Source organism: Mus musculus, chromosome 13 (genome assembly GCF_000001635.26).
Source record: "Mus musculus strain C57BL/6J chromosome 13, GRCm38.p6 C57BL/6J".
In the NCBI taxonomy this organism is placed as follows: Eukaryota; Metazoa; Chordata; class Mammalia; order Rodentia; family Muridae; genus Mus; species Mus musculus.
Window position 1 is genome coordinate 101016246 of NC_000079.6, and position 26862 is coordinate 101043107.

The window sequence follows — 26862 nt, forward strand, 5'->3', positions numbered from 1 at the left end:
GGACAGGAAGGAAATGAGGAAAGCAGAGAGAAGACTCATGTGATGTCTGTCTCTCTGATAGTCCCTGTCTGTACCTTCCTCAGAGAGTGGTTGTTGGAACTAAAAACCATGAGTGTAGACTCATAAAATCTCAGCTAGGGTAAGCTGTTGTTAGTAAATGATCTACCCAAGTTACATAACTCTGGCCGTGTGAAGGTCAGATATCATGAGTAAAAGTTTAGGGATGTTTTCATAGGATTATGTGATCTCCTTGTAGTCAGCACAGCTCTTTGTAATCCAGGATAAGGAAAATAAACTTTCCAGTGATTGTTTTATGATGTAATTCTATAGCCACTCCACCCCCTCTAAGACTAAGTAATTTCTGAAAAGCTTTAGATTTCATTGCTAATGGTGCAATAACTTCTCCAGAATATAAGCAAAAATTTTTTTATTAATCTTGGTGGAGTGGTTTGAGATTATTCCATGTAAGAAGTGATGCTGTTCCAGGGACAGATGATCAAGGCAGGAGATCTCTGGTTTATGGTTGGAGGCAAGGGTAGTGTTGTTAGTGACACTAGAATATTTGACCTAGGGACCACATTTTCTGAGTCAAACATTATCTCATATGGCCTGGTAGAGTGACCACTATTTGAAATTAGAACTAACATGGGATATATGTTATACACAATCCCCTTAAATTTATATTCACCAAACTTTTCATAAATATAAAACCCAGTGTAAGGAATATATTTAGGAAACAGGATACTTCAGTACTTAAGTGTAGATTACCTGCATTACCTGCATCTATTTGCTGGCTGGATAGTCTTGGATATACTGCATAAGTGTTTTTTGTTTCAGTTCTTCCAACTATAAAACTGGTTTAAAAGTAGTTCTGTTGTGGAAAATATTTTAAAAAGTTAGCACCACCTCATGTTAAACCCAGATACTCTCTGCCATGGTGGGCTGGCCGGCCATGAACTGGCAGGCAATGGCTGGCCTGTTCTTATCTCGTGGAGACTCTGACTCAGAGCTCTGAAATCTCTCCACCCAGCTCATTAAGTTCCTACTGGCGGGTCCTTACCACGCCAGCCCCATGTTTCAAAACTCCCACGGCCTTTTGTGGTGCACATCTGGCGAACCCACACTTTGCCACAGTACCTTTCTCTCTGGAACCCAATTGAGCCCCCACATGAAGGAAAACACCACACAAACTTAGTTCAGAAACAATGGCAGCTCAATCTCTGGGCGCAACAGCTAGAGTCCTAATCTTGTAAGCCATATTAAATCTAAATCCTCCAGTGGCAAATCCTGGTGAATTTGCCATTAAATCCAGGAGACACTAGTATCTACATCTTGTCCTCTTCCTATCCCGGTCCAAAAGCCCTTATTCCTCTCCTGCCTACTCTCTCTTCCCATATCCAACCTGGAAGTCCCATTTACTCATCCAGTGATTGTCTCCTTTATTCATTGTGGGATGGTTCGCTAGAAGTCACCTGAGTACGTGATTCATTTCTCATTCCAAACAACCCCTCCTGGGAAAGTGAAATTAACACCAAAATACACGCAGGGCCATCCACAACATAGTTCTATCTTATGGAATGATCATGCAGACTGAGTAACTTAATGTATATGAAAGCACCTTACAGTTCTTGGTCAATATTAAGTATTATGAGTGTTAGCTAGTGATATATTTATATATCTACTTGCACAATGGAAGAAGACATTATCATAGGTAGTCACAAATATATTCTATTTTATTTTATAATTCTTTAAAACATACTTAGCCAACTTTTAATGTTTTTAAATTTTATTTATTTTTTTATTTTATGTGTGTGTGTTTTGCCTTCAAGTGCATGCTCCCAGTGACCTGATTTTCTCTAACAAGGCTCCACTCCTTGAAGTTCCACCAACTCCCAACAGCACCATGATTTGGATACCAAGCCTTTAACACATGGGCCCTTTGGGAAATTTTACATCCAAACTACAGCAGCAATGTACCCAATACCAGGTGTTATATATATTTCTGTACTATATATGTACCTGGTGCTTTCAAAGAACAGAAGAAGGCATTAGGCTACTTCAAATTGGCGTTCCAGAAGTGAGCTAGTATGTGTGTGCTAGGAATTGAACCTGGGTCATCTAGGAAAGCAACCACTAAGCAATCTCTCCAGTTCTGTTTTTTTTAAACTATACTGTCAAAACAGCATTTCACTGAATACAGTGGCTCTTGTTTGTAATCCCAGCACTCAGGAGGCTAGGGCAGGAGGATTGATTTGAGCCTGGGGTATATAGTGATTTCAAGGCCAACATGGAATATATATATAGGAGAACCTTGTTTCAACAAAAACTAAACTTAAACATCAACATTCTCTGACATCATCCGAGCAGCAATGCTATGGCAAGGAGACTTTTTATTTAAATGTTTGTAGTTTCACCTGCTTTCTTCCCTCAGCCAATTAACTAAGACTTTTAGAATCAAAGGAAAGAAGAGACTAATGCTTAAGGACTTGGCTTGGGCCATTACATATTTGGAAGCTGCAAAAATGATGGCACTTGATTCCTGGAACTTTGGGTTGGGGAATCTCTGAAGCCCCGGAGAGGAGAGGAAGAAAGCAGGACTCTGAGATTCCTGCTCTGCCTAATGAACTCATGCTCTCAGGATAAATAATGGACACATCACTCTACAGCCCTTTTGACCCCTGCCCTTTCCTGAGGAAGTGTGCCCTTGGCTGGGTCTCAGTGACTGGAGATAGCAGAGAGATGGGGAACTCATTCCGACTCTCTTGGCTCCAGGTAAACTGTCAGAGTGTGAATAAAACGCTCTCATGTTTGTCAGAACCGCATGATTTGTTTCCAGATGAGGAAGAGGTTATTCTTTTATCATGAAATGTCTCCTGTCTCTCCCGTAATAATTGTAAGTGTCTCCAGAGATGGGATGAGCCTACAAACCTAATTCACAATCAATACAGAGCCACAATAAAATTATGTGTGTCTTTAAAAATGGCTTCCCCTCAGATAATTGCTCTGATGCAACTGCCGTTGACTTGAGATACTAAATGGGTGGAAGGGAAGCCACATCACACTCACTCAGAAGTGTTAGACTGATTAGAGATGAATTTCGAGCAAGGAGGCTTGTCAGTCAAATCATAATTAGCACAGTGCTTGGCATGATCTGGTATCGCTCTTATTTTATGTTCTGCCTGCAGAATTTCCCAGAAGGTTATGACTGCACGTGGTAAGAATGGAAAGTGGAGACACGAAGATGAGGTCATGTCCAAGTGGGTAATAGGCAGTCGCCACCATCAGTTCAGCAGTAGCTGCTTCCTATGCAAATGATAGCCTAAAGGCTGACAGAAGAGCCATTAAAGTCTCTGTAAAATCCTGACTCAATGCCATCTGTCTCAAGTAGGGCTGTATAAACGGGTAACGGTGTAGCATCTGGGGTAAAGTTTTCTTCAGTGCATTCTGATTTGAGCTGCTCAAACAGGTTCAGTCTAATTAAAAATTGGTTTACAGTCGCTAATTTCTTGTAGCTCTCCTCCTTTTATACCCAATTACATTTTCTTTTGCTAATCTGTTTATTTCTCAGTGGAAAGGTCATGTAATTTGAGATGATGTTAGTTTGAACTGAGGTAGGGATTAGCAGTTTTTCTTCCTTTTGAACCTAAGGTCATTCATTCATTCATTCATTCATATATTTTGACTTCTTATTCAGCAAGTATTTATTTAGTGTCTGCTTATCCTCAGGGATTGCAGTAGGACTGAATAAGTCTAGTGAACAGAACTCAATGAGACCCGGTCCCCATATTAATAAGCTAAGTGGGAATACTGGACAGTAATGAGCAAATATAGGTATTTTTGGTTTTGATAAAACTGTGGAAGAAATAAACCCTTTATTTAGAGAGTTTTGGGGGTGTTGGGGTCGTGAGTAGGGTAATGGAAGTCCCATTTTAAATGAGCTGGTTAGAAAAGCAATCGGTTGGGACGGTCAGTCACTAAATGTCAAGTAGTTGAGTGCCAGTTCCCCAAGAGCAGAGTCATTTTGTGGCTCAATTCACTGAAGGCCTAATCCACTAGACCTAATTTATGTCATCTGTACTATTTAGTTTTGGTTTTCATTTTGATTTCTTAATAGTATTTTGAGGGCTTTTGACAGCTTGTTTTCTAGTCAGGCTTAATAGTCTGGGGGACAGGAAACAGGAGAAATTGAGAGGGAGAGCAAATGAGAGAGAGAGAGAGAGAGAGAGAGGAGAGAGAGAGGAGAACTGTAATAAAAATATATCCAGGTATATATATTCAGATGGGGAGAATTGTTAGAAATATATTTTTTATTGTTATTATCATTCATAAGCAAAATGTATTCACATGAACTCTTTACATTTAGGGATATAATGCGAGAAGACACCATTTATAAAGAATATATTCATAAAACAATATATTCATGAGGGGAATATATTCATGAAAACACATTTAGTTTTTCTCTGCCCTGCTCCCCACTGTTATTCCTGGAGGATGAGGGATAGGATTAGAGGCAGAGGAAGAAAAAAATTGAGGCATGAACAGAGAAAAAAACCTGAGAGGCTTAAGTTTCTCTTCTAAAAATGTTATTGTTATTTATTTAATTTTAAATAATTGTTTGGTTGTTTGAGAATTTAATGCATGCATATAGTGCATTTTGATCAAACCCATCCCCCACCCCCTCTCATTCTTCCTCTCACTATTCCATCTCAATTTCATGTGTTTCTTTTATGAACCCACTGAGTCTACTCAGTGCTGTGTGTTAAGTGTATGAGCTATCTGCTGGATCATGAGTAGCCTCTCAGGGGCTGTATCCCTAAAGGAAAGGGACGCCTTCTCTTCCCAGAAGAGTTTAACTGCCTTTAGAACTCAGCTAGGGATGGAACTGTGTGCCCTCCTTCCTAACTGGCGTTCCATGCTGGTGTTTTGTATGGCTCGATCTTACACTGGTCTTGTGCATTCAGTCATGGCTGCTTTCAGCTTTTGTATGTGACTTCTCTACCATGTCCAGAAAGAATCTCTTCATTGTAATCATCTCCTATCGCTGGCACTTATAATCTTATAATCTTTCTTATGATCTTGATACTTCAACCATGGGAGAGAATGACTTGATGATGTAGATATCCCATAAACATGAGCACTCTGCAGGCTGTTATTATATTCACACTGACTAGTTGTGGATCTTTGTGTTAGCTGCTGTCTATTACAAAAAGAAGCTTCTCTGGTAAGGGCTGAGAGATGCACTGATCTGTGTGTATAGATATGTACATTGAAGTGGTACAGTATTATATTCATTTAGCAGGGTAATATTAGTAGGTTCTCCTTTAGGGCACATGGCCTACTCAGTCATGGGTTCTTGGCCCTGTTTTTTTCTTTTTTCTTTTTCTTTTTCTTTTTCTTTCTTTTCCATTTTTTATTAGGTATTTAGCTCATTTACATTTCCAATGCTATACCAAAAGTCCCCCATAGCCACCCACCCCCACTCCCCTACCCACCCACTCCCCCTTTTTGGCCCTGGCGTTCCCCTGTACTGGGGCATACAAAGTTTGTGTGTCCAATGGGCCTCTCTTTCCAGTGATGGCCGACTAGGCCATCTTTTGATACATATGCAGCTAGAGTCAAGAGCTCCGGGGTACTGGTTAGTTCATAATGTTGTTCCACCTATAGGGTTGCAGATCCCTTTAGCTCCTTGGGTACTTTCTCTAGCTCCTCCATTGGGAGCCCTGTGATCCATCCATTAGGTGACTGTGAGCATCCACTTCTGTGTTTGCTAGGCCCCGGCATAGTCTCACAAGAGACAGCTACATCTGGGTCCTTTCGATAAAATCTTGCTAGTGTATGCAATGGTGTCAGCTTTTGAATGCTGATTATGGGGTGGATCCCTGGATATGGCAGTCTCTACATGGTCCATCCTTTCATCTCAGCTCCAAACTTTGTCTCTGTAACTCCTTCCAAGGGTGTTTTGTTCCCACTTCTAAGGAGGGGTATAGTATCAGGTATGACCTCCATTTGGTGGAAAGGCCTAAAATCCAATAATAAATTGTGGGTTACTGTCTCATTTATTCTTCTATTGCTATGAAAAAACACTATGACCATGGCTACTTATAAAAGAAAACATTTAATCTGGGGGCTCATGGTTCCAGAGTGTTAGTGTTTATGACCATCACGGCAGGGAGCAGGGCAATAGGAAAGCATGGAACTAAGCAGTAGCTGAGAGCTTAAATCTGATCCACAAGCTTGAGGCATATATAATATATATGATAGATGGATCAATAGATAGAATGAGTGAGCAAGATAACTGGGAATGGCATGGGCTTTTGTAACCTCCAGACCTACCCCCAGTGGCACATCTTTTCCAATAAGGCCACATTTCCTAATCTTCTCCAAACAGTCCCACCAGCTGGGACTAAGTAAATAGATGAGCCTAGGGGGGCATTTTTTATCATCCATGCCGCTGCAGTTCTCACAACATTTTGCCACCTTTGCACCACTGGCTGTATCTTTTCAGGCTGGCCATTGTCGTAGCTTGAAAACTTCACCATTGGATAAGAGTGTTGATTGCTTTACTGCCCCGGTAGAGGCAATGGCTCCCTTCAGTACTAAGAAAGCTAGTGACAAGGGATGAAACTTTCAGGTCACTATCAGCTTCATTTAAACTTTTGATCCCATCTTGGTTTACATTTTTGACTCTTTCTTGGTTTAACTCTGTATTAAGAAATTCACCCATTTCTTTTGGATTTTCCATTTTGGTGGGACAAAGGATTTGGAGATGTGTCCTTAAAATCCTCTAGATTTCATTCGATTATCTTGACATAGCTCATTTTTCATTTTATCAATTTAGGCCATCTCTATTTCTTTTGGTTAATTTGGCTAAGGGTTTGCCAATATTAATCCTTTTATTTCTTCAGTGATCCATTTACCGTCCGGAAGTATATGTAGTTCAGTTGCAGTTTTTCTGAGGGTCACACTGCTGTTGATATTTGGTTTTATTCCATTGTGGTCATAGACAGTGTTATTTCAGATTTCTTGTATTTTTTTGAGAGATTATTTATGTTCCAATGTGCAATCTACTTTAGAGATCTACTGGCCAGTGGTAGGAATATGTACTCTTCTGTGTTTGAAGGGAATGTTCTATAGATGCTCCTATCAGGAACATTTGATTTATGATGCCTTTAGAACCATTATTTTTATGTTCATTCTTTGGTCTGGATAATCTGCCTATCTGGGCTACTGAAATCACTTAAAAAAAATGACAGGGTCTTACAATATAGCTTTGGTTGGCTTAGAACTTGCTATGTAGATGAAGCTGGCCTCAACCTCAGAGATCCACCAATTTCTACACCCTAAGAGTCCCTTACTATTAATGTGTTGGGTTCTGGGTTGCCTTTGCCATAGAATATTTTCCTTCTCTTTTGATTATGACTGATAGTTTTGCTAGGCATATTGTCCTGGGTTTGTATCTGTAGTCTTTCAGAACATGGAGAACATCTGTCTAAGCCCTTCTTGGCTTTTAACATCTCCAATGAAAAATGAGCTGTTATTCTAATAGACATGCCTTTATCTTGGTCTTTTTCCCCCTGTAGCTTTCAACATCCTTTCTTTGTTCTACACATCTAGTGTTTTGACTATTACATAGAATGGGAAGTTTTTTTTTTTTTTCTCTAGTCTTGTCTGTTTGGTACTCCACGTGCCTTTTGTATATTGATCTCTTTCCATAGATTTGGAAAAATTTGTATGATTCTGGTGAATACATTTTCTATATTTTGACCTGAGTCCCACTCACTTCTTCTATATTTATTATTTTTAGATTTATTCTTTTTATAGTGTTTCAGAATTCCTGCATGTTATGTTCATTTTTTAAAAAAAGATTCAATGTTTTCTATCATTTTCTCTAATTAATTCAATTTGTCTTTGCTAAGCTCTGATATTTTTTGGTTTACTTGATCTTTTATAATAGTGAAGCCTTCCATTTACCTTTTTACTTGAATCATTGAAATTTTCATGTCAATTTGAGCTTTCTTCAGAAATTCTATCAGATCCATAAGCATGAGGCAGATATACATGCATACATACATACATACATACAGACAGACAGATAGATAGACAGACAGACAGAGTGAGCAAGCTAACTGGAAATGGTGTTGGCTTTTTTCCCCAGAAATTTAATATGATTTTAAATATTTTTAATTTATGATCTGAAAATTGTTATAGCTTTATAAAAATCTGTAATTGATTTTTAAAATTGGTTATTTTATTTATTTACATTTCAAATATTATCTTCTTCCCAGTTTCCTCCCCATAAGCCCCCTCTCCCATCTTCCCTCCCCCTGCCTCTATGAGGGTGCTCCCCCAGCTGCTTGGTGTGGGTTTTTGAAACCTCAAAACTCACCCCAATGACACATTTCCTCCAACAAGTCCATATCTCCTAATCTTTTCCAAACAGTTCTACTAACTGGGGACCAAGTAATCAAATATATGAGTCTATGGGGGCCATTCTCAGTGAGGCCACCAGTTACTCTTATAATTTTTATTTTATTAAATGCTTATTTTCATCTTGATTTTTCTTTATTTAATTCAGTGGTTTGTGCTTTTTGATATTCCTTCCAGTATTTAATTAATTTCTTCTTTGTGTTCCTTTATAATTGCTATTTTGAATTAATTGTCTGGGGTGTCATCTAAGATGCTTTTCTCAGGGAACATTACTAAAGTAGTACTAATTTCTGGATATTATATATTACCCTGGTTATTCATGCTTGTTTATATGATGGGACCTATACATCTGGAGTTAGGCCAATGGTGGTGTTTCTTTGTGTGAATATCTGCCCCACTTTTGTTGAGTGGGTTTTAGATCTCTGTTTACTCTTACCCTAATGTGACACATTTTGCACCAGGCAGATGGCATTTGGGTTCATCTGGGAACCACTCAGTGTTGATGTGTGAGTCATCAGAAACAGCTCTGGTTCAGCTAGGCCTGGGCACAACTTCTGCAGGAAACTTTCTGTTGAGTTATGTTCTTGTTTTATATACTTAGAAGTCTGTGGAAGGCTCATGGAGTTCTACCGATGGGTTAGCGGGTAGCAGGGGTTGGGAGCTGTAGAGGGAGTAGGTGGTGCCTCCTGGAGAAGGTGTGCAGAATTCAGTTCAGTCCTCAGGTGGCAGGAGTGGGGTCATGGCAGGGCTGTGCATTGATTGCGGCTTAAGTATCTAACTCAAGCATTAGAGAGCTAGGAGACTTAAAAAAATTATTTACTTTTATTTCATTTGCATTGGCGTTTTACCTGCATGCATGTTTGTATGAGTGTGTCAGATCTCCTGGAAGTGGAGTTACAGACCTAAGAGAAAAAAAGGTTTATTATGTGTGTGTGTGCACAAGTGTGGGTGGGTTGTATGTATGGGTGGAGACCATATGTCGACTTTGGATGTTTCTCCTCAACAACTGTACAGCTTGTCTTTTGAGGCAGCAGTTTCTACCAGCCAAGAGATTAGAATGTAGGCTATGCTGTCTGGTCAGTGAACTCCAGGAATCTGCCTGTCTCTGTCTGCCAGTATTGGTGTCCTAAGCATATGCCCATAGGCTCCCACTTCTAGTTTTTCTTTGTATGGGTTCTTCAGACTGCACTCTGGTCCTCATGCTTGCATGATAAGACTTTAATGACTGACCTATCTCCCAAGCCACTATTTAAACATTTTAAAAGTGGTATTATGAAAGTAAAATAAAAACTGACTAAACTAGAAAGTTAAAGGACATAAGGACATTACGTAAATTGGTCATTTGAGGAATGGGTCATTAAGGAAATTGGCTATTTGGGCAGTTTGTCATTTGGGGGAATTACAGACTGACTAATTTGTCATTTGAACTAGGGTGATTTGGAGAGTGAATGGGGCATGATTAATAACTATGCTGGAGCAGAGGAATAAACTAGAACTGTCTGAGATGTGAGGTCAGCTGTTCTCCAGCCTCTGGTGCTCTAAGCATGGGCATGTGCACCTCAAGGAACAGTCTGATGCTACCCACTCTTGCAATGCAGCTGCTCAGCTGAGCTGGAGGTGGAATGTGTGGGTTCTCATTGTGAATCCCATTGTTGGTCTGAAAGCACCAATCCTGGAGGGTATTAGGCTGAGGTCTAAGGAAGCTAGAAATTCTTGGATAGTGTTCATGGCAAGCATCAACTTTCTACAGGAGATTTCCAGTTCTAAGTCTCAAGACCAAGCTCCAAGTTCAGTTTTCCCAGCATGAGGTAGACATATTTCACCGGAACTTCAAACTCAACATACACCAATTGAACTGCTCAGAGATGCATGGAGAGGCAAAAGCTGGGGGCTGTGGTTCCCAATGGTCAATATGTGTAACAACCGGAGAAGTCTTTCTTTCTTCTCTTTCTCACTTAAAAATGACCTGCCCTTTGAATCCCAGTACAAATCTTATCCTTCTACAATATTATCTTCGAGAGAGCCACGTTTCTCTCTCCTTTATATAAATCCAATTGCTTAATAGTGGCAACTCAGACTGACCAACAGCAAGACTTGTGATCAGTACCATACAGTCTGCAGTTGTATAGTTTTTAAAAAATGTTTAAAATTTTTTTTAGCCACTAGACATACTGCTAAGCAGGTAACAAGGGGTCATTTGTCCATTCCTTAGATGGGAGAGTATTAAAGGCCTAGTATGTGTCTGGCACCATACTAAGGTCTGAAATATAGAAATAAATGAAACAGAGGCCTTGGTGTCTAGGTACTGCATTTTGAAGGAGAAATTGGTCTATGAACAAATAAATAGATATATAATATCATAAATATTGGTAAATGCCACAACAGTCAATTAGTTTAAATGACAGCAGATGAGGTAGAAGAGGGATCTAAGGGTCAGATCACAGAGGTGTTGGTTTAGACAGGCTTAGCACTCTAGACTGATGTACTTCGATATGTATGTTTATAATTTGCTTTATTTTAAATTATGTGCATATGTGGTTCTGTGTATGAGTATGTGCACATGAGTGCAGGTGCCTGCAGAAGTTATCAGATTCTCCAGAGATGGAATTATAACAGGTTATGGGTGCCTGATATGGGTGCAGGGAACGGAACTCGGGTCTTCTGCAAGAGCAGTGGGCAGGCTTAACTACTGAATGCTCTCTCAGGTTTCTTTGATGTATAAATAACCAGGATCACTGTGGCTGGAGTGTGAAGAAAAGCTGATTGGGAGAAAACAATGTCAGTCAGGAAATCAACAGGTGCTTATTGCAGCGATCTGTACAAGACGTAAGGACTATGCAAATACTTGTGTATTTTTGAAACCTGGTGGATGTTTTGAATTGAAGCCTTTTGAGAAAAGAGAAAAGAAAAGAGAGTTTGGCAAAGACACTTAGCTTTTCTGAAACCTTCTTTTATGTAAGACTGAGAAAATACCAATTGTGTAGCCTACCTCTGTGAGCCCCTGTAAAGATACTGCTTGGAAAGATATCATTTGCTGCCTATCATCTGTGGGTTCTAGAGAACACAAAAATGTCAATGGCTCTTGCCAGGAGTCGTGCTCGGTTCTTTCCTGGATGACAGCATCTCAATTTTGTCCTAGAGCTGAGCACTTCTTTTTCCCATGGGAACATGTGTGAACTGGTGCTCTGGGACTCGGTCACAGGTTCTGTGAAATAATCATTGAAAATGTTGAGAGTCTAGGTATGTGGTAAGACAGTACCTGTTCTCCATATCCTGGACCTGCCCTGGTTCAAGGTCTGGTCCCCAGCTTGCTTTGGTCCCCTGCACATGCCCCAAATAAGTCCCTTTCTCTTGAGGTTGTCAGAATTGATTTCTATTGTTGGTGGCCAAGCTGCTCTAAAACCACCTTGGATATTTTCACAGATTTAGGGATTTAGGGAGACCTTGGCACTGCCATGGGGTTCAGTTTGCCTGTGGAATGCAGAGCAGCTCTTTTGGAATGTAGAATATTCATAAGCTCTGTGAGAGGAAGCTATAGTTCCTTCCACACAGGACCAGGGGCTGAGCTTGTTTCTTTCTCTGACACTGAATAGTTGAAATTTATGGGATATACGTGATGCTCTAATATATATTTCTCAGCAGTTAGGAATCAGACTATTGTAATAAAGCCAAGTGACATCCTACTAGCTAAGGACCAACAGCCATTAAAGCACATTATTAAGTATCATTGAGCGAATGAATCAATGAATAATAAATGGGACATCTAGAGTGCTGAGTTCCAGTCGTTGCTTTGCCATTAAGTACTTATGGGAGCCTGAGTAAATGTCTGGCTTTTCATTTTCCTACCTGCCAAATGGTCTTAATAATATCTGCCTCATATTTTGCTTTGTTGGTTTGTTTTGTTTTGAGACAAGGTCTCAGGTACCACAAACCACCCTCCAGATCAATATGTGCCTGACGGTGATCTTGAACTTCCAATCTTCTTGCTTCTACCTTCTAAGTGCTGAGATTTCACAGGTAGGCCACCATGACCTATTTTATGGGAAGCTAGGGTTTGAACCCAAAGGCTCATGCATGGTAGGCAAACACTCTACCAGCTGAGCTATGCCAGGCCTTTGCCTTATGGTTTTCGCAGGGCTCTGATAAGATTCTGCATAAACATATCTAAAGGGAAATGGTGAGCATATGGAAGCACGTTGAAGTCTCAGACTACTGAACAAAGATTTGAGAAAGGGAGAGATTTATATGGAGAACAATCTATGCCTCAAATGAAGGAAGTCTAAAGGCAATGCAGGCTGACACAGAGCCACCAGAGTCACATTCCACATGTGCAGTTTGGGAATAAAAACTGCCTGAAGATCAAAAGACGCATAAGAGACAACAGGAAGCCGAGGCTGGCTGCAGACACCCGCACTAAATCAAAGCGGACGGACGGACGGTACAGACAGGGCTGGCTCTGGCAGCTTTGGAGGCCCGGCTCATCAGATCATCAAAGGCCTTTCCTGGCCTTTAAAGAAAGAAGACCCTCTCAATCAAGAAATGCCTCTGGTCTCTCCCCATTGTCTTAGCTCATTTCTGCTGATCACCTACACTGAGTGTCTTACTTTCATGTTGCTGTGATTAAAAAATAAAGCAATTGAAGGAAGAAAGGGCTCATTTTGGTTTACAGTTCCAGAGGGACGACGACGACGTTCATCATGGAGGAAAAGGCACGATGACAATGGGCAGGGATGGTGTGGTAATGGGGGCAGAAGGCTGGCTGGTCACACTGCATCCCAACTGATGCAGCTGAGTGTGAGCAGGAGGTGGGGCTGGGCTAGAAAGCCTGAAGGTCCACCTTTAGTGACTCCCTCTCTTCAGAAAGGCTCTACCTCCTAGAGAGTCTACAACCCTTTTAATCAGCACCACCATCAGGAAACCAGGTGTTTGAACACATGAATTTATGGAGGAACAGTTCACACTCAATCCGCCATAGTAAGTGATTTGCACAACCCAGAAGTTTATTTAACCCATGGTTTTGGAGGCTGGGAAGTCCAAGAACACAGTCATGGCACTTGCTCAGCATCTGGAGAGGGTCTTCCTGCTGCTTCATATCATAGAGGGGGGATACCACAAACGTGAAACAGCAAGGACACCAGCAAGGGTACACTTTATAACAAAGACACTGTCGTTATAGTATAGTCCGTTAACCGTAAGTGAATTAATCTAGAGACCTCCTAAAGTCCAGCTCTTAAATACCATCAGCACATAACTTTGGGGAGTAAATTTCCAACCCATAAAATTTGGGGGACATATTTAAATCTTAGCCTGAGGCTGTTTCTCATATGCATTTATTCATGTACGTACTTTAAAAAAAATTGTGTGTGAGTGTGTGTGTATGGTACAGTGTGAATATGTGTGTAACTGAGAGGACAATGGGTGGAAGTCGTTCTTTCTCTCCATCATGTTGGTACCAGTAGGTAAGTGCCTTTATCCACTGAGCCATCTTGCTGGTCCCAATCAATACTGTTTTGAGCTTTAAATCCTTTTTGGTTGTAATCTAATTTAGCTCATTTTGCTTCATAATGCACAGGCTCTGATGGGAGTGGCATGTTGGGATTTGAGGAATCTAAAACATCAGGTACATGCAGGATGAGACTTAGAAAGACTTACCAATTTCTGCACTGTAAATATTCCAACGATGGCCATCTCCAATCTACCAGGGATTTGTCAAGCTTCTTGAAGGATTTATCATTATTTAACAGTCAGCTTTTGTGACCTGGGGAGAGCCAACTGCAGAACTTACTATGGAAGGGACTGAAAGGGAGAGAGTCAGACTATGGGCTGGGAAGATTTCATGCCTGATTAATTTGTGTTTTACTTTTATTCTGATTTATTTGTATTTTTATATTTTATTTAAAAACTATGTTTAATATATATGGGTCTGAACTTGGGTTTGTGCACATAGGTGTGGCGGCTGTGGAAGTCAGAAGAGGTTGTCGGTGTTCCTGGAGCTAGACTTACAGGTGCGTGGGAGCTGTCTAATGAGGACTGAACTTGGGTCCTGTGGAGGAATAGCAAATGCTCTTAACCATTGAACTGTCTCTCCAGCTCTTGAAATCAATGTTTATTCACATTTTAAAAATAGTGTGTATATATGAATGCTTGCTTGCTTGCTTCCTTCCTTCCCCCCTCCTTCTCTTCCTCCTCCTCCTTCCCCCTCCTTTCCTTTCTCCTCCCTCCTCCTCGCCACCCTCCTCTTCCAGTATTGCATAGTTTCAGTGACAGTGGTTAGGTTTGACTTTCAGATCTCAGAGACTCATGGAGGGGATGTAGCTTAATCATAGAAAGAACAGAGAGATATTCTGAGGAAGCTGGTTGCAATGCCTATTTGTGTGAGGCTTGGCTAATCGTATTATTGTATTTTCTGACCACAGACAGAAATCAGTGAGGCCAAGACCTATGTCTTTAGCCAGCCAAATGGATGTCTACCTTGAGACTAGTTTAATCATGATGTTTTAGGGCAGGAGCTGTTGGTGGCTATTTTGTCACATGGTCCCCAGGTAATGATAAACTGAGTCCTCTGGAACTCAAGGTTTGGAGATAGGTTGATTCCTGATGATGTCACTTTAATGCTTGAATCATGACAGGCCTGAGGCTAGTCTGTTACAAAAGCCCTTTCACAAGAATATTTAAAATAGTGCTGAAAACAACAGGAGCAGTCAATAGGGACTTGGTGATAATTTGTAGTGTATCCCTTTTGGTGGATTAAAATATAGCCATTAAAGAGGATGTTCTAACATTGTAAGTATGGATATATATGTGTATATAAAAGTTGTCATAATAATATGATGGAATTCAAGCTGAGCCTGTTTTTATTACAGTAGCTTGTGTAATAATATAAATATAAATCCAGAAGGCCAAAAGTAAAGATACAATGATTAAATAATTGGATCCCCCTTTCCTTTCTGTCTCTCTTAGCTGCAGTCTCTAATATTACTAAACATGTATAACTTAGGAAATGTAATATATTAGCCAGGCTTCTCTAGAGAAATAGGCCAAGAATGTGCATGTGTGTGCATTGTTATATATTAGTTACAAATATATAACAAAGGGGGATTTGATTGGATGGATAGGGACTAGAGAGTCTGACCATGGCTCTGTACATGCTGGAGAGGCTGCAAACCTCGTGCTGCCCAGTTTACGGAGGTGGATGATTTTGTATCAGGCTGTGCCAGGCTGTGCCAGGCTGTATCAGGCTGTGTCAGGCTGTGTCAGACTGTGTCTGTCTGGTGCTGAAGGCCTGACCTCCCTGGAGAGTTGCCTGCACTGAGACCATATTGAACATTGCAGAAGCTGGAGTCTAACATTAGCAGGAGACAGAGGTAACAGCAACAGCGAAGCTTATGCAGAAAGCAGTAAAGGCAGGCGACTGCACACTGCTTTCTTGGACTTCTTCATATCTGGGTGTCCACTGGAAGGTGACACCTCTTTGAGGGTGGGTCTTCCCCTTTCTGTTAACCCTTTCTGGAAATATCTTCATAGATGTATTTAGAGATACATCTCCTAGAGCAGTGGTTCTCAACCTTCCTAATGCCACGGCCCTTAGGACCCCCAATTTCAAAATTATTTTCATTTCTACTTCATAAGTCTGATTTTGCTTTTTTTAAAAAATGAATTGTAACATATATATCTGTGTTTTCAGATGGCCTTAGTTGACCCCTGTGAAGGGGTCTCTACCAGCAGGCTGAGAACTGTTGTCCTAGGTCATTTGTTAAGTCTTTTCAAGTTAGTAGTTAAGACCCACTCTCATGAAACAGAGTTAACTAAAATTACAAAAATAAGCAAAAGGCAGAAGGGATACAAAGGGGAGCACTTTCCTGAAACGGATTTCAATTCTCATGTCTGCTTTTCTCCAGTCCGAAGCTTGTTTAATACTTGCGGCTCCCAGCCCATTATCTGGGCTGACATTTCTCAGGAGTCCAAGGGAGGCCTGATCTTGCTTCCACATACATGAGAATGCTCCTGTGTGGGGCTCAGGTGGTAGAGTCAGCTCTGCTGAGACCTTGCTAGGCCATGTATGGTTTGCAGTGGCTGTGGCTTAGTCAGGCAGCAGGGTTCTGGAGCAGGCTGTTTGCCTTAGTCTGCTAGACTGTGCTGCTTAGGGGAGGGGCCACACTGGGTTTTATAAGCCTCTAAGGAGACCTGTCCCCCAGCTGTGGTGCTGAATCTAAGACAGGGGATCCTTTCCTGGGGACAACCAGAGTCCTGTTTTCCCCTCCTCCTATGAAGAGAAATTTCTGGTGCTTTCTTAGGTTCGAAGAAAAGGTTTCTGATGAACTTATATCAGCGAGGAAGAGAGAACCAGGCTTTGAGAAAGAAGAGATGCACAGCATCGCAGGCGGGAGCCAGGCCTTAAATCCAGATGTGCTGAAATCCAGATGTGCTGTCTAGGACTGCACTACTTCGCAGCTGACTACATGGAGAAAGTTCTGGAGGATTTGTGAGAATTTGTGGCAATGTTTTTCCCGTGCGACCCCAGCTGGATGTCAGTCATCAGCAGGGATCTAGGAACTCAGCTGTGTCAGGTTTCTGCTCTCTGTAACCTGCCCTGTGCATTTGCTGGAAGAGAGCCCGATAGCCAGGGGCATACTGGGGTGTCCCAGCAGCACGTAGCAGCAGTAAAGGGTTCTCGATTTCTGTTTCCTCCTGGAACTGAGGGACATTTTACTTTGTTTCTTGAGGCCTCCAGGAGTAATGCCATGTCTACTTGATCATTCCTAATATTCAGAAGAAGCCTAGGACCTGACCTAGGCTGATCATTTCATCATCTGTGAAGTCCTCAGAGTGGTCAAATTCATAAAGACACAGACAGACTCAGGTCATCAGGACCTGGGGGAGAAAGGAGGGCTGGAGAGACTTACAGCATTCCAGTTTTGCAAGATAAACATTATGTACATATATGAGGATCTAATAATGAAGCCATTATTATTTCTAGAAATTATACGCTAATGAAAACATTAAAAATAATAAAAAATGATAGGAACTTAGGACCCAGGGTCATCTTCCCATCCTTAGCTGCTCACCCATGTTCTTGTGGAATACTGTAATGCAATTCTTCTACAATCCTCTTCCTCCTGCCCTGCCCTGTCCTCTGCCATGCATAGCCATCTGCCTTCCTGCATGTGCTCCATTTGTTTTGCTTGTTGTTATGATCCCACCTAGGCGCGCCCATCGTATAGTAGGTACTTAGCTCAGGTAAGTCGATTGAAGGCTGGCTGGTAACTTTGTGTGGGCCCACATTAGAGGAACTTAGATCTGCTAAGGTCACAGCACAGAAAACAGGGCCGACCCACCATGGTGTCCCCACCACACATAATTAGACACTGCCATCAGAAAATAGTTACGTGACATGCTTCATTTTTAAAAAAGAGAATTGAGCTAGCTATTTGCAAGTGTTTGTTCCGAAACATAGTCGGGAAGGGATGGGGACAGCTTTTCGTTAGGAACCATTATTTACAGCTGCCTGGATGTGTGTTTCCTTTTTTTGGGGGGGGGCTGCGGGGTGCTCCTCTGTCACCTCAGTTTTTATTCAGTGACATTCCATGGCTGGTTTCCGCCTTCATTTTTCATTAAAAATACCACACAAACTCCTTTCCTTCCTCCCCTCCCCTCCCTCCCATCATTCACCTGTCTTTTGTACATTCAAATGCTCTGAAAATTGCTGCAATCACAGGTAATCCAAGGAATTCGACCTTATTAGCAGCGCAGCCAGGGACTAATCAGAGTTCCCATTTGTCTGATACAAGTCACAGCCCCGAGGAGTGACTGCCCCTCCTCTCACCGGCTCCCTCCCCCTCTGCATCATTTTCTCAGTCTGAATTCATCTGGTGTTCCTTCTACTTTTTGGCTCTTCCCCCTTTGAAGTGACAGGCACTTTCTACACACATTGGCTTGTACTGTGTTGTCTGGCATCACCATCTATTTAATTAATTATCTGGTTGGTTCCATCAAACACATTAAGGACTCTTTTCTTCTTCTTCTTCTTCTTCTTCTTCTTCTTCTTTTTTTTTTTTTTTGATGACATTGAGCTGTGTGATCAATTTGATTAATGAGTTCAGCCATAACAGCCGTCAGTGTTGACCTGTCTGCCTCTGCCTCAAGGAAGTTTAGCACATCTCCTTGCTGTCCTTCCTCTGTTTGTTCAAGCTTGAGAGGTGGCTCTGCCTCGTGAAGTCATGTGATTTTCTTTAGTTTTGCTATAGATTATGTTCTGGAGTCCTTTGCTTGCAGGGACAAACAAGAACTTTTCTTGTTTCTAGTCCTCTAGCAGAATTCATTGTGGCAAAAGAAAAAAAAAACCCACCCCAAAACAAAATAAGAAATAACAACAAGAACAACAACAAGATGTTATATGTGTCTCTTTATGTATCATCCAGGTAATTTTATAAAAACAGTTTGTGGTGGTTTGACTATGCTTGACCCAGGGAGTGACACTGTTAGGAAGTGTGGCCTTTTTGGAGGAAGTGTGTCACTGTGGGGGTGGGCTTTGAGAGACCTTCCCCCTCCTCACTGCCTAGAAGCCAGTCTTCTCCTGTTTGCCTTTGGAATAAGATGTAGAGCTCTCAACTTCTCCAGAGCCATGCCTGCCTGAATACTGCCGTGCTTTCTGCCTTGATGATTATGGACTGAACCTCTGAACCTGTAAGCTAGCCTCAATTAAATGTTTTCCTTATAAGAGTTGCCTTGGTCATGGTGTCTCTTCACAGCAATAGAAATGCTAACTAACACATAGTTCTTACCTTGAGTGACAGTTAGTTTGAATAATCAAATTAAGGTATGTAGTCCAGTTAGATTTACATAACTTACTACTAATAAACTTTTTCTTTTTCTCTCTATTAAAAACCAAGTGATTAGTAAATGATAAACATTTTTATTTTATTTATTTTATTTTATTTTCTTAGTCCTGTCCTACTTTGGCCCTTACATTGGCTATTAGTGATTACAAGTCACAACTCAGTCTTGCTAGAATTCTGAGTCTGGAAATGTTGGAGACCTTCCACATGACCTCCTGTCAGTGGTGATGGAGCCCAGAACTACTTCCTGACTCTCTTTTAGCACCTACCTGCCCCCAAGTGCAGACACAGATGCACACAAAATTACATACTCTGCACATGTGTTCCTGGTACTTCTGAGCATGTCTTTAATACAGAATATACCATATATGCTGTGTCATATATCACGTAACAGTAATACCACAGGGGCATGTAGTAGCTGGGCATAAAGTGCTTGAGCAATTATTTCATCTGTTCAGGTGACTATAACAAAATATCACAGTTAGGCAGTTCAAAAACAACAGAGATTGATATCTCACGGTTCTAGAGGCTGAGAAGGCTAAGATGAAGACTAAGATGATGTTTAGAGAGGGTCCTCTTTCTCACAGACAATACTTTTTGCTCTGTCCTGATATGGGGGAAGGGGCAAGGCAGCTCTCTGGGTCTTTTATTTATGCTCATCAGTGTTATTTGTGATGACTCTATACTTATATCACATAATCATTAGCCAAAGTTCCCACCCCTTAACATATATCACACTAGTGAATAAGTATTAATAGATGATTTTTAAAGCAGTAGTGGAGAACTATATCTCCCCTCAATTTTTGTTAAATGAGAATTTTCTAAAATATACATGGCATAGCTTAGTGGTTAGAGCATATAAAATATTGTCTTTCTGTAAATGGCATAAGCTATCCTTTGAAGACCGCTGGTGGGTTGTGCAGGCAGCTGCTTGTGGAGCTGTTTAATTTTGTCAGACTTCTCGGTTGTAAGCCACAGAAGTGGAATTTGTACTATTTAAGAATGGAGGGGCTTGTATACACGTATAGAAGGCTGAAGACACCCAGTGTTGAGGGTAATGTTGCAGAAAAGAGGCTCAAATACTGGTCACAGGCCTGGACTTGGACTGAGATATCCCTGCTGCAGCCACTGAGGACCGAGTAAAACTAGGTAGTTGCTTCATTTTGTTTTTGTGGTTCTGGAGGTTGGACTCGGAACCTCACAAGCTAGGTATGCTATCTACCACTGAGCTACCTCTCCAGCCCAAGGTGTTATAGTTTTATTTAAAAATTAATTTCCCCTAGCTGCATTAAAATCTAATCAGTTTTAGAGTTTCTAATGCTGTGGAGAGACACCGTGACTATGGCAACTCTTATAAAAGCAAACATTTAAATGGGGCTGCCTTATGGTTTCAGAAGTCTAGTTCATCATCTTTATGATGAGAAACATGGCGGTATTCAGGCAGACAGAGTAGAGAAGGAGCTGAGAGTTCTACATCTTGATTCTGCAGGCAGCAGGAGATTGTGTGTCATTCTAGGCCTAGCTTGAGCACATATGAGACCTCAAAGCCTGCTTCTACAGTGACACACCTCCTCCCACAAGGACACACTTCCCAATAGTGCCACTCCCTATGGGCTAAGCATTCAAACTCATGAATCTATGGGACCATTCCTATTCAAGCCACCATATCAACTAATAAGAGTTATAGCTATTTATTATGTAAGTATGATTTGATATGTGTACATATTACAAATAATTAAGCCACATGAGTTAACATACAAGTCACATCACAAACAACACTTGAAGTGATTATCATCCAAGTTCACTATGCTGAATAATAGATCTAGAACTTTGCCACTTGGTGTGACCACACGAAGTTCACTTTTATCTACATCTCCTTGATCCTCCATGACTCAATCTCCTAACTCACCCCTAGCCCACGACAACTGTCATTGTGCTCTCTGTCAGCATGTGCAGTATTTACCCCCAGTGCCTGGTGTGTTCCACTCCACAACACATCTTCCATGTTCATCAGTGCTGCTGCATAGGACAAGATGTCTTCTTTTTCAAAGGTTGAATAGAATTTGAAGTCTGTGTATATGTATGTATCTGTATGTCTTTATAATATTTCATCTATCCACCCACTGATGGGTTGCTTTTGTATCTTGTCTGTTATTAATAGTGAATAGGAGTGTTGTGAACATGGGATGCAAATATTTCTTCAAAATGCTAATGTAATTTCTTTGGATATAGTCAGAATTTCAATGGGTGGGTCAAATGACCACTGTATTTTTAGTTTTTGGACACCTTCTATGCTATGTCCCATGATGGCTGTACTAATCCATGTTCCTACTAACAGTGTACAAGGCTCTTTTCTCCTTGCACTTGCTAATACTTGCAATACTTCATTTTCTAGCAGATGTCATGTGATTTGCCACTATGGTGTTGTTTTTATCTCACAGACTGCCTGGACATTTTCTTTTTCCTTTGGGTATTATAATGTCCTTTCCAGAGATATATCTGTAAGATACCTTGTCCATTCTTGATTGGGTTATTTATTTTGTCTCTAACTTCCTAATATTGTTTAGATAGTAATTTCTTTTTTTTTTAATAAAAAAAATTGTATTTACTTAGAAGCATTCAGAATGTCAACAAAACAGCCGCAATTTTTTTTTTTTTGCAATTACAGAGTGGTATTCAGTTAACAGAACAATAATTATCTTCGTATAAGCTGCATCAGAGACAACTGAAGATGAAAAAAATAAAATCCAAAAAGAAAACCAAAAGAAAAAAACAAAAAACAAAAAACCAAACTACTGTCCCCATATATAACTAATTTGTGCTGTTCACCAACAAGAACCTGCTTTAAATTTCCATGCCAATTTACAACCCCCAGACTACCAGGCAAGGTTAGTGGCTAAAACCACCAGGACAGGGCTATCTAAAGACACATTCAGTAGTGTGTTAACTATACAAAAAAAGGACACTGTACAGTTTAAAAACAAATCTTACACAGCCTTACATTTCAATTTTTTTCTTTAAAAGGAGTGAGTTGTGTACAGGGGGGTTAAATGCTTTATAGATGAGAAAAAAAAACAGCTCTAGAACCAACTTATTCATCATCATCATCTTCTTCTTCATCTTCATCTTCCTCTTCTTCCTCCTCTTCCTCATCCTCTTCATCCTCCTCATCATCTTCCTCTTCCTTCTTTTTCTTGCTCTTTTCAGCCTTGACCACCCCCTTTTTCGCTGCATCAGGTTTTCCTTTAGCTCTGTAGGCAGCAATATCCTTCTCATACTTCTCCTTCAGCTTGGCAGCCTTCTTCTCATAGGGCTGCTTGTCATCTGCTGCAGTGTTGTTCCACATCTCTCCTCGTTTCTTTGCAACATCACCAATGGATAAGCCAGGATGCTCGCCTTTGATTTTGGGGCGGTACCCAGAACAGAACAAGAAGAAGGCCGAAGGAGGCCTCTTGGGTGCATTGGGGTCCTTGAACTTCTTTTTGGTCTCCCTTTTGGGGGGGATGTAGGTTTTCATTTCTCTTTCATAACGAGCCTTGTCAGCTATTGCCATATCTTCAAATTTCCCCTTTTCTTTAGCAGACATGGTCTTCCACCTCTCTGAGCACTTCTTGGAGAACTCTGAGAAGTTGACAGAAGCATCCGGGTGCTTCTTCTTGTGCTCCTCCCGGCAAGTTTGCACAAAGAATGCATATGAGGACATTTTGCCTCTCAGCTTCTTAGGATCTCCTTTGCCCATGTTTAGTTGATTTTCCTCCGAGAGGCACAGAGTCGCCCAGTGCCCGTCCGGCTCGCGCTTGCCCTGGCGCTGTCTCTATGGAGCTCAATGTACTGCAATGGCTGTGTCTAGATAGTAATTTCTTAAGAGATGTCTGGTTTATGAATATTTAAACTGAGATGCATTATCAAGCTTCAGGACCACACAAGTTTGGCCTTGTAGCTACTGCTGCTGCCTTCATCACACGAGAGGGAGAGTAGAGAAGAGAGGCGTAATCACAGAGACAACGAAATGAAGAATGAGTGCTTTCAGTAAGAGAGAGCTTTCTGGACTGAGTCTAATATGGTTTTCTGCCCCATGAAGCTTATGCTTCACAGATATGCCCTTGTGATGAAGGACTAACACTTTCAGTTTCCATAGTAGGGGACAGTCTGTCTTTTCTCTCTTTTCAAACTTAGAGAATTCAAAGTGTACAGGATGCGGAGAGCAAGGTGAATATCATGTGCCTCCTTTATGCTAGATATTGTATTAGTCAGGTCGCTCTGGAGGAGCAGATAAATAGATAAATATATAGTGAAAGGACTGTTTGATTGGCTAACACAATGCAGTTTAGGTGGTTCAACAATGGCGGACTAAGAGAGTCTAGTAGCTGCTCCATCCATGAGGATGGCTGACTCAGAAGTGCCAGTCTGGGGCTGAATTCCTGAAAAATTCCTGGGGAGCATCTGGTCTTCTTTCTACATTGAAAAGCTGAAGAAGATGGATTTTGATGTGAGCAAAGAATGGGATTATCACCACCACCATCATCATCATCACCACCATCATCATCATCATCACCACCATCATCATCATCATTATCACCATCATCATCATCATTGTCAAAGTGGTCCTCTGACCTCCATATGCATAACATGGCATGTATGCTATCCTACAAACACCTCATGTACACTCTATGCACACACACACACAGACACACAAAAGTGGAGCCATCTTGTGTCTCCACTAGATGCAGAATGGAATTTCATTTTTAATATGTGATTCTGAGTCAGAATTGGCATCTCAGGTGTCTGTTTACAGTAAAAGTCTTCACTATTATTATCATCATTGAATTTTGCATTTTTATCACATTAATAATGCTTTCTTATTTTAGAACTCAGAGCTACTTGCTTTAGGTCTATGGAGTTTATTAATTATTGCTGTTTTTGTTGGTCCTGTAGAATATGGTATTTTACCCTTGTTTGCTAAAGACAAGGTAAATTTTTTTTTTTTAAAATCCAGACTCTGACATCCATTTTTGAATTTTCTTAGATAATTGTGAGACTTAGAGTTCTGGCTGTGGGTTAATTTTGGCTTGCTATCTAGTTAGTAGGAGGTTTGGATAGCACTGACTATACATATCTAGGGAAACTATATTTCTCAGTTTACTTTTTAAAAAGAGTGTCACTCTCCTTCCTGAGTTGTACTGGGCATTAGAAAGTAGTTGAAAAGATGGCCACAGGGAGTGGACTACAGCCAGAATGGAGGAGGAGTTCTGGGTTTCCTGGCCACAAGGCTCTGGCCCTTCTTTTTACCTCCCAAACCATCGTAGAGATATCAACTCCCTAAATTCCTGACTTCCCTTGACCTCCAATCTCTTCAGTATTTATTATACCTCCATGAAATTCTATTTTTATGGTTCTTAAAAGCATTGCAGTGGACTGTGATAGGAAAAATAAGGGGGTTTGAAAACATTATCCAAAATTAAAATGCTGTGTGTCACCTTGGGCAAAGTGGTTGGCTTCCCTGAGATCTGGTGTTTTTCTGTGCAAGGTGAGGGCAGTAATGCTTGTTTAGTCTATGGAGATTAAATGAGATAATGATGTAAATTTCCAGTTATGTATAGAGTGGCCCGTGAATGCTGGTCCTGTTCTTCCACAGCACTTTTTATGGCTGTCACCCTTGCCTCCTCATGGTGAGTTCAGCGTCTTTGTACAGTGCTGCTGAGAGAGGATGCTGTCAATCCAGAGCTTGGCAGCCCCTTTCTCCTGTGTAAGTCAAGTGCCACTCTTGGAATCATGATGAACTTATCAACTTCTTTTTGCATAACTTGGTGGGGCTAGGGGATTATATGTGTTCCAGAAACATTCCAGCACAGAAACTATGTACCAGAACAAGCGAGATTACAAAGAATTACTTTGGTTATGAAAGACAAGCATGTATATTTTGCTTTGCATTATTTCCATATATATATATATATATATATATATATATATATATATATATCCAAATTTCAAAATAATATAATAATTTAAAAGAAAGCAACAAGTTGGCTTAATTTTGCCTGTAAGGACTGTAGCTTTCTTCATTAGGATTTCTCATTTGAAAAGTAGTGTTTGTGAATTCTCCGTCAACCCTTTAAAAAAATCCACTGCTGGGCAGAAGAAGGGGTTGATAAATAAAAAGTAATTTGTTCATAAAATTTATAAGCTGCTGGAAACGAGGCCCCAGGACGAAAGTGCCAACTCAGCTTTAAGTAGGAGATAATAATCAAAACAGCAATTGTACGAGTGCATTACGGCACGAATAAATCACACAGCAAGGCTTGGTGTAAGCGGCGGGGCAAAAACAGCCAAGTGAAGACTGGCAAGTGAGGGATTATCTTTGTTCCTGGAGTTTCTACTCAAGCCATAAATTTAGTCCAAGGTTTCTTCTTCCCAAGACCAAATGCTTTCTACTGAGTAACAACAAAAGCAACAACAAAAGCAACAACCAAAGCAACAACAACAAACCTCTTTGTTTTTCTACCAATTTCTAGCAGTTTTGTATGTAATAGACAGGCTTTCTCTGTTCTCTATTTTGAGTCAGGGTCTGGCTATATAGCATAGGCTGGCCTCAAGCACACGGATATCCTCTGCCAGCCTCCAGAGTTCTGTGGCTCTGGGCTTTCATGCCCAGTGGACAGGCTTTTTCCATGGGACTGTATGCTTTTTCTTTATTTTTATTTTTTTTTTTTTTTGACCCTAAAACAAGGATCCCTGCAAGTCCAGTTAGGACTGGCAGTGTACTGCCACCTGGCTTGTCACGAACTAGCTCCGTTTATCTGCTTTCCCATAAGGAACATTTGTTGACTGTTGCCTTGACATCCCAAGACAAGTGTTTCATTGAACACACATGATTTTACTACAACAAAATAGCTTAATTTTACTTTTTTCTTTGAATTTCTTTTTATGATCCTCTTCCCATTTCTCCTCATTTTTATTTACTTGTAGGTGCTGGGAAGAGAAGCTAGGGCCTAGCTCATGCTAGGCAAACCTCAGTTTGTTTTTTTTTTTTAATCTTTTATTTTGAGAGAGGGAGTCTTACCAGCTTCTCAGGATTGTCTGGAACTCACTCTACAACACCTGACCTTGAACTTTTAATCCTCCTGCCTCAGCCTTCTGACTAGTTAAAATTACAAGTATGTGTCAAGTCTAGCTATGCGTATTTAATGGATATATTCTTTTTTTTTTTTTTTTTTTTTTTCCATTTTTTATTAGGTATTTAGCTCATTTACATTTCCAATGCTATACCAAAAGTCCCCCTTACCCACCCACCCCCACTCCCCTACCCACCCACTCCCCCCCTTTGGCCCTGGCGTTCCCCTGTACCGGGGCACACAAAGTCTGCGTGTCCAATGGGCCTCTCTTTCCAGTGATGGCCGACTAGGCCATCTTTTGATACATATGCAGCTAGAGTCAAGAGCTCAGGGGTACTGGTTAGTTCATAATGTTGTTCCACCTATAGGGTTGAAGATCCCTTTAGCTCCTTGGGTACTTTCTCTAGCTCCTCCATTGGGAGCCCTGTGATCCATCCATTAGCTGACTGTGAGCATCCACTTCTGTGTTTGCTAGGCCCCGGCATAGT

General features: G+C 40.9%; 1 long non-coding RNA gene and 1 pseudogene across 2 annotated transcripts in view; one reads left to right on the forward strand and one right to left on the reverse strand.

Moving 5' to 3' along the window:
* The window catches only part of Gm41042, an 82838-nt gene that overhangs the window by 19062 nt on the left and 36914 nt on the right, over positions 1–26862 (forward strand). Inside the window, exons 1-2 of one of the 2 annotated variants that reach the window (XR_873871.1) lie at positions 12309–12444; positions 14375–14432. This is a non-coding gene — a long non-coding RNA (predicted gene, 41042). Of the gene's footprint in view, positions 1–12308; positions 12445–14374; positions 14433–26862 lie in introns of those variants that run through there. The other variant, XR_873870.1, reaches the window with a different exon arrangement.
* Hmgb1-ps9 lies at positions 21406–23876 on the reverse strand (annotated as a pseudogene).